Source organism: Chenopodium quinoa, unplaced genomic scaffold, assembly GCF_001683475.1.
Source record: "Chenopodium quinoa cultivar QQ74 unplaced genomic scaffold, ASM168347v1, whole genome shotgun sequence".
NCBI lineage: Eukaryota > Viridiplantae > Streptophyta > Magnoliopsida > Caryophyllales > Amaranthaceae > Chenopodium > Chenopodium quinoa.
The window spans coordinates 1,871,839-1,878,733 of NW_018742359.1; the positions used below are offsets into that span (position 1 = coordinate 1,871,839).

Consider the following 6,895-nt stretch of genomic DNA (forward strand, 5'->3'; position numbering starts at 1 on the left):
TAATTTAATAGGATTGTTATGGAAAATAAATATGATTTATCTTTCCATATTAATATAAGATTTGATTCTATCTCATACCAAATTTAAAATATATGATATTTTATAAATGATAATGAAAAATATATGATATTATCTAATTACGATTTAAAAATATGAGATATTTTAGGAATTGCGTTGCCTTAATTAAGAATATTCGATATTTATGTTTAGGCAAGCATGTTGAGTGATTTTTATTATGTGGCATTTTTTATAATATATGATATTATTATGCTATATTTAGACTAGTATGGCCCATAGGTTCTAAATACGATCTGCGCATCGTGATGTATTTTTGTAATCTAAATACGGTCTGCGTACCATTAAGTATTTTTATAACCTTTTATTTAAAGTAAATAGATTAGTTATTTATATATTTATCCAAAGAAACCCATGAATTGAAGGACCAAAGGAGCAAGGTGGATGGAGATCCATGAAGGTTCAAGTGGGAGCTTCTCGAGATTAGTTTCTTAGGACTAAGGGGTCATACTATATATGTCATGCTTTATTTTATGCATTGGTAGATTATGCATGATAGGTTTTATTTATGTTGTTGATGATGCACTAGAGTTCACTATATTAATCACAACATAATAAATCTAGTTCCCGGTAATATTGAGATTGCTTTTCCAATTAAAAAAACCCAACAATCCTTTGATAATTAATGATGGGTCATGCCAAAGTCGGGTGTCATTTTTATATCTTAGGTAACTTGGGGTAAATCAAATTTTACAATTTTAATTGGTTGTGCTCAACAAGATTACTTATAGAGTTTAGAATCTTGAAGCAAAGAGTAATAATTGAACATGAGATGGTTAATTATTCAACCAAGAGTTGCAATTAGTAAAGAATTTACTCACCTTGAAAATGTAATGGTTGATGTTAAGGACAAAGTCCAGTAAACTATTACACGAATAAAGGATCTTGGAATCACTATATTCAATTGCACTACTACATTTTTGACCAAATGCAACGGCCTAATAAAGTATACTGCAACGGTATTCTAATTGCCGTTGCAATAGAGTAGGCTATTGCTACAGATTTAACACTAATGTTCTTAGAGATATAGCTATTGCCACGACTGTAAAGAAACGTTGCAATAGCCCAGCTATTTTAACAAAAATGACGGCTATTGCAACGACATGTGTTCTATCATGAAAATACAGATTAAAGCGCACATTTCTTCCCTCTATTTTTTTCACCAAATATTTTGAACAACACTTGTAAGAATTTGCTTCCCTCTATTCTCAATTCTCACGTACAGAAGTACATACAGTAGCTTTCAATACCCTTTTACTCCATTTTCCCCATTGTCAATTTCTCACCATTTTCCCCATCTTCTCAGATCTCATAACTTCAACTCTCCAAAAATACTTCAAATTTTGAGACGAAAATCACGAAAAAAAAATACTCCAAAATTGTAAGAGGAAAATAAGCAAAGAAATCACTAAGGCGGCACTCCGGCGGTGGTGGCTGAAGGCGGCACAGGCGGTCTCAATTTCATTTTGCATGTCCCTTGCTTGAGTTGATTGCTCGAAATTTTCTTCAAGGTATTCAACGAATTATCGTTTTGGGTTATTTAAATTTGAAGTTTTTGCTTTTGCGTTTGGAAATTTGTATTTGATGCCATGGAGATGAAGTTTCTGCTCTAGTAACTCTTAGAATTAAACGGCTAATGGATTTTGTTTAGCAAAATTGATTTTTTTTATTTTATTTTTTTTTGAAACCTAGAAGTACTGAATGTTGATTGTATTGGAGTAGTCTAATGGGGTTTTTTTGGGGGAATTTCATATAAATGGATATTAAGAAGATATAATGGTTTGGGGTGGCTGATTTGGGGGAATGAGGCTACTTGCATGGTGTTAAGTTTGAGAAGAAAAAACATAATAAGTTGAGTTGCTTTGGAAAAATTCAGATTCGCCAAAAGTCTTTGGTTAATTTATGATCTTTTGGCTAATTTTCTAACTTTTAATGTTTCCTTGGACAAACTTCTCTACTGGTTTGAGTAAGAAGTTGCATGTTCTGGCATACTTTATTAGCGGGTAAAGATGTTCAAGTCGAGTGCTTAATTGCTTAAATTACGAGTGATGCTTGCCAATTGTTGGGTCCAAGATATACTGATTTTGTCAATAGTTTGGTTGATCATCAGTCCATGTTATTTAATTCTGTTTAGTTGATAATTAAAGATGGCATTTGAAGTCTGAAAGAGTTGCATGGCCCTTTATTGTGATCAAGGTGTAACAAGTAGATTGCTTGGTGATAGATTTACAGAAAAGAATAGTATGAGCACGCGATTCACTCCCTAGCATCTTGTCTGATTGTGGGGTATGTGTCTCATACTCGAGCAGTTGTGTTGCTCGTATGTGTTCAGGTGTCAGATTATGCTATTTTACGGAAAAAAAAATTCCATGTTTTTGGTCCAAAATGAATTGTAAGTGCCCATACACTCATGTCAGAGAATAGGGGGATTCCACATTAACTTGAGGCCATTTAATGAGTGTAGAGAAGTGCAAAGGTTATTGTTAGCTTATCTGGATCAAGTAATACTTTGTTTTCTTTGAGTGTTACAATTGATTGTTGATAGAGAAATAGACTTTGCCTGACTATGAAGTTTGCAGGCACTTAGCATTATATGTTGAAGTTATCATATTATTCTTTACTCTAAGCTAAGTTGGGAAATTGTCAGTCAATTTAACACAGATTTATCAAATAACCCAATTACAATTTAAGCAAACCAAACAATACCCAGCAAGCCAGGATTTATTGGGGCAGGGGGTCAAGTTGGATAAATTATAGCTTGTTAATGTAAAGAAAGTCTTCTTCCTCACAATGCCGCCCCATTTCCCAGTGAGAAAATTAACAGCTTTCCACATCAACAAAATGAAACTCTTCAAATTCTCTCCTCCAATTTTCCATGTTTTGATTACCAAAAGCATATTGTAGTAGATACTCAATCATTCTCAGATATTCTCTTAAAAACTCTTTAGTCAATTACATCTTTGACTAACTGAAAAATCTCCTCTATACCCTTTCAAATTCAACTTCTCAAAAAACCCACCTAAAATTAAAGTTTTCAATGGCCAAATTTCAATATATTTATACCAGTATCAAAATTTCTCAATCACAAACTCTCACATTCTACAATCCCGTTTCAATTCATTAAAAAAGGCGAAACAAATCAGTGCAGTTTAATTAAATTTCCAGGTTTTATCTATTTTGATTTCAAATAAAGATCAAAACTTTTGATAGATTTCTGTCAAAAACTACAACGATGTAACAATATATCTAAACTTTAGTATAATGTAGCTTATATAATTGTTCTCTACAAAAATAAAATCGGAATTAATTGAAAAGATAGAGAAAATAATTTATCCAATTTAGCATTATGGAGCACATTTTGTGGCAATTAGTAAAGTGTTATTGCCTTGTGGGAATCAAGTTATGATTTGATATAGGGAGACTGATTGATAGTTTTGGTGGCATATCTTTGTATTTTTGGTGGCATCTATCTTAAAGATATAAGACTTTAGTGATCTAGAAGTACTGAATGTTTCGGGGTGCTGGTTGTTGGTGTAAGTTGTACCCTGTTGTAAGTACAATAGGATGCATTGTTCAGTAAATGCCCGACTTGCATGGTTGCTGTTGCTGTTGCACAACCCCAAAAGGGTATTCAAGTACGCATGTCAAGGTCTCTTGTGGCTTTCTGATACATTGCATCAAAATTGAAGTCAAGAGCTCATATATATTACAGTCATGGCAGTACTCTTTTTTTTTGGGGGGGGGGGGGGGGGGGGTGGATTGAGAGACTGAAAAAGCATATAATAACATCTCACTCAAGTTTTCAGACACCAATTCACTATAACAGTCTTAGACAATTTATCAGTCACTACTGATGTAAATCAAAAGAATTCAGAGAATGCACGAGTAATTATTACCATATATCACTCTTGTTTGGCCCTGATATGAAGTGCTTGGTTATCTATAATCTATATGCTATTAGATTGCTCAAAATAAATTAAGACAACTACTTTTCATACTAAAACTGAAGTTAACTAGCTACTTAGACTCTCAAGTAACGAGTTTCTTGCCTTTTTCATACGAACCCCTTAAAGACTCATTTCTAGTTGCTCTTCTAAAGATTGCAGCTCCTCTATGTAGTACCATAACGTACCCACCTGTTCAACAGTTGCACGATCTGCTTTCTCCGTGTTCTTTGTTTTACCAATAGCCATCCCCCGTACACTCTCACGAATTGCAGTAGTGACTGAGTTGGACATCCCAACATTTGTCCTGCCCTCCCATTCCTTTAAAAACAAAGAAACATAAATTAAAATACTCAAACGTCATTGAAGCAATGAACTTAGGATGACCACAAAGTCTAGAATAATAAATCCCCCTACCATTCTCCATCACTGTTATTCGAGGATTTTAATTAAAACTGATTTTGGCAGGAAAGTTTGTTAAGCTTGTAAATTTTGCAATTTTGTCATTTTTTAGTTAGTTAGAAGTGGGATTCTTTTCTGTTAGAGTTTGTGTAGCTGTAATGAACCAACCAAACCAATTGAACAGCAATGTTTTGGTCATCTATCTTTACATGAGTATTTTTTGTGTTTAGAAAACTATCACGTCTCTGCCATCCTAATTATTTAATTAGTAAATCCTAATTATAATTAATTATAACTATATGTATTAGAGCTGGACAACATATATTGCATGGAGGGTGGGAAGCACATGATCTTTTTTTAAATACCAACAACAATGCAAGGATCAATTAACAGAAAACCACGTTTATTTATGGTTAATTGGCTCATTTCATTCATTTTAGCATTGGCTCAGTGTGAATCAAAGTATTATCATGGCAAACACCATCATGCCTATACCAACCTCTTCTCTTTTTCTATTTTTTTTTTTTTTTACTTTTTTTTAATATAAATCCCTTTGGTAGGAGTCATCCTTTTGAAAGAACTGTAACATGAAAAACAAACACTGTCAAGTTTCAATTAACAACTAGAAAATCATGCTTCAATCTTCTACCATAAGTTACATTATATTGTATCGTGTCATTTTCTACCTTATATGAGCAATTTATGATTGATAATGTCTAATTGTTGATAGCAAGTAAATTGCAGATAGTGAGTAGTCGAGTGTAACAACTAAGGTCTTGTTATCTTCAACTTATTAATCGATAATTTAGGAAATGAAGTTACCTTGGTGGGATCACCAGAAGGGTCAGGGTATATCTCAATGTTTTCCTTAGGGGCAGAGACCTTGCTACTGAGTTTTTTAACAGAATCAACCACATCCTTCCCAGCTTCTTTCGTTGCAAAGAGGCGGCGAGATGCCCAGAGGTCTATTATAATTTATAATTTAGTTTAATTATATTTCTTTTATTTTTTTCAATTTTATGTGTAGGTGAATGGGGAGTCAAATGGAGCGGAAGTATAGTGACTAGCCATCTAACAAATGGTGCATATATGTTGGCGACTCTTATTCAAGTTCCGGCTTTGTGAAGATTTGATATTTCGGCTTATATATATGTTGACAATTTGTATTTTGGACTATCAAATTAATTATCTAACTTTTATTTATTATTAGTACGGTACGTATGTCATACCAAAAATAGGCAAGTAATATTTTGTAATGTACGTATTTTGCATTATAATTATTATATATAAATGATACTTTAATTTGTTTATGTTAGTATATTTAGATTTGTACCGACTAATTAATATTATATTACCATTCACCCAACAAAAAAAAAATAAAAAACCCAATGATCAATCCGTTGCAGTAGATACGTACTCCTACCATTATTGTATCAATTAGCTTCATCCGTTGCAATAGGTTCAATTTCATCATAATTATTAGTCAGTACTCTATTGCCACGGATAAGTTATGTCGTTGCAATAGGTTCAATTTCATCATAATTATTAGTCAGTACTCTATTGCCACGGATAAGTTATGCCGTTGCAATAGGTATTGGTCTATTGCCACAGATCAGTGGTGCCGTGGCATTAGGTATCATAAGCCGTTGCATTAGACCTACTGCAACGCCAGCAGATGCCACGGTACATGGTCGTTGCACTAGGCCTAATGCCACGGATTTTGACGCCTAATGCAACGGATTTAGGGGTTGCAATAGATAAAAAATGTAGTAGTGTTGGGACTATTTAGTATTTAATAAATTGCTTTAAAGTAACTATTTATTTTATTTATGGTGCTTTATTTCTACTAAACATAATTATTGAGCTTTGCCTTATTCTGTCGTAGATAGGTAGCCGTAACAATGACAACAGTTCTATTTACAATCTTCGACCTTTCCTTTAGAAGGATAGGTTCACAGGAGACAATTTTTCCAACTGGGAAAGAATCTTGAGACCTATTATGAAATCTGAAAGGTAGGGAGGTTGTCGTTGACACCCCATTGCCTGCTGCATTGCCAGAAAATTCTACTGAAGCTTAGAAGCGTAGGCATAAGGACGCTCATAACAGAGTCGTACCAATCACTTGCCTGATGCTAGAAACTATGGAGCCTGGCCTTCAAAAATGTTTTGAAGACCAGGATGCATAAACCATTATGCAAGAACTCAAAGCCTTGTTTAAAAAACAAGCACGAGTTAAGAGGTATGAGCTTCATTGAGAGATTTTGGACTGTAAGATAGAGAAAGGTGCAACAGTTCATGATCATATTTTCAAAATGATCGGTCTTATTTAAAATATGGAAAAATTTGGGGCACCCATATAGCCAAGAGATGGCTACTAACATCATTCTCCATTCACTTCTAGATTCCTTAAATCAGTTTATCATGAACTTTAACATGCCTGAAGCTGATAAGACATTCAATGGATTGCATACTAT

The 6,895-nt window shown here is 33.7% G+C and overlaps 1 long non-coding RNA gene across 1 annotated transcript; it reads left to right on the forward strand.

Moving 5' to 3' along the window:
• Nucleotides 1–1,204: 1,204 nt before the first annotated feature.
• On the forward strand, nt 1,205–5,739 carry LOC110696005. Its single transcript, XR_002506237.1, has 2 exons — nt 1,205–1,586; nt 5,449–5,739. It is a non-coding gene; the product is annotated as an uncharacterized LOC110696005 (long non-coding RNA).
• The last annotated feature ends 1,156 nt before the right edge of the window (nt 5,740–6,895 follow it).